This window comes from Periplaneta americana, chromosome 11, assembly GCF_040183065.1.
Source record: "Periplaneta americana isolate PAMFEO1 chromosome 11, P.americana_PAMFEO1_priV1, whole genome shotgun sequence".
In the NCBI taxonomy this organism is placed as follows: Eukaryota; Metazoa; Arthropoda; class Insecta; order Blattodea; family Blattidae; genus Periplaneta; species Periplaneta americana.
The window spans coordinates 11,409,505-11,411,405 of record NC_091127.1 but is presented as its reverse complement, the minus strand read 5'-3'; the positions used below and the strand labels follow the sequence as shown (position 1 = coordinate 11,411,405).

At 39.5% G+C, this 1,901-nt stretch overlaps 1 non-coding gene across 1 annotated transcript; it reads right to left on the bottom strand.

Annotated features, from left to right (window-relative positions):
* Positions 1-1,560: 1,560 nt before the first annotated feature.
* TRNAY-AUA (transfer RNA tyrosine (anticodon AUA)) lies at positions 1,561-1,632 on the bottom strand. The gene has a single exon. It is a non-coding gene; the product is annotated as a tRNA-Tyr (tRNA).
* Positions 1,633-1,901: the final 269 nt, after the last annotated feature.

The following is a 1,901-nucleotide window of genomic DNA, read 5'->3' as shown; positions in this document are numbered from 1 at the left end:
GGGCATCGTGAAGGGGACCACCGAGATCAACTACTATCGGGTCAGTTCGTTAAAACTGGTATATTGTGTGTACTAATCGCCTGGGAGCTTCGGGTCAAGTGACAGACCTGAACGAGTGGATTTCAAGTCTCGGAAATACATAGAGATAGGTTAAACTGTTTCATGACATATATATATATATATATATATATATATATATATATATAAACTACAATTATTGAGAAGTACAGTCTAGCCTTAGGCGTTTGAGGCGCTCATCGGTCCACGGTTGTGAGTTGTACACAGAGAAGAAGTGAATGTGACTATCCTTCTTCATATGTTATCTCCAAATCTATTTTCTGCCAAATTATCTTATGAAATATAAAGGAATGAAATAAATAAAGTTACTAATATGAAAATTCTGAAATCGAAGGAAAGATGATTCAACGTTCCCCACCACACGTATGACCCCAATAAATACCGGAGCTCGAACCCGAGTCTGCAAAGTAAGAAGCAAGCGTTTTAGTACTCAGCTGAGAGATTTCGGGTGAATTAATTACGTGTAAGTGAAATAATCCTGTAGATTGAACGGGATGATAGGGCACACTTAAATGAATAGAAAACCTATATTACTTTTTGTGATTAAATGCACGGTTAATTAGAAAATTGAGTTGGTAGTTTCAGCAGTCCGGCAACATCGCCGCTAACACACTGCTCTTTCTTCTCGTAATACAGATGTAAGAGGTCAACGAACTCAGGTCTGTCTACCTTAGTGAACTACCTCCCATCTCCCTTTCTGGCTACAATGTTGCATCGGTCATTGGCTTCAAATTAGTGGGTTTTAAATTAAATTTACACGAAAACCGCCCACGTTATTGAAATACACCAGAGAGATATCGGTATGGACAAAAATCATGATCCTAATGGCGATAGTTACAGAATAAGAGGGTGTTAAACATATGGGAAAATACTTTTTTTAGGAAACTATGGACTTTTCACCAATATGGTACTTCACTTTTCTGTTACATACAACATGAGCTATTCGCTCTGAAAATCTGCAAGGCTATTTCACTTCCACCCTGTATGTATATGGATATTAGAATATACGAGTACTGTATATTGAAATTTAGTATATCTAAAATTATGAAGGTAGGAAGATACATAGCCTAGTCATATAGGAGTTTTATAAATAAGACGTAGTATTAAGACAAAGGCGTGTTGTGTCCTCTAAGTCATCGCCTGTGGAGTAACGGTTAGCGCGTCTAGCCGTGAAACCAGGTGGCCCGGGTTCGATTCCCGGTCGGGGCGAGTTACCTGGTTGAGGTTTTTTCCGGGGTTTTCCCTCAACCCAATATGAGCAAATGCTGGGTAACTTTCGGTGCTGGACCCCGATGTTGATAAAGCGTCGTAAAATAACCTACTAAAATAAATAAAAAATGTGTCCTCTACCAATTATATATATATATATATATATATATATATATATATATTATTTTAATGTACCGAAGTACATATGATATTTCCATGCAGATATTCTGCGTCATCATACGATGAAAGAGTAATGGAACGGAGAAAAATTCTCTCCGGCGCCGGGATTTGAACCCGGGTTTTCAGCTCTATGTGCTGACGCTTTATCCACTAAGCCACACCGGATTCCACCCCGGCGTCGGAAGAATCGTCTCAGTTTTAAGTTCCAACTCTTGGGTTCCCTCTAGTGGTCGCCCTCTGCACTACGTCATAGATATCTATGAACCTAGGACCGAAGTCCACACATGTGCTGAGGTGCACTCGTAATGAGTGACTAGTTGGCCGGGATCCGACGGAATAAGCGCCGTCTTAAATCACGAGGTGATTTACGCATATCATATATATTATTTTAATGTACCGAAGTACATATGATATTTCCATGCAGATATTCTGCG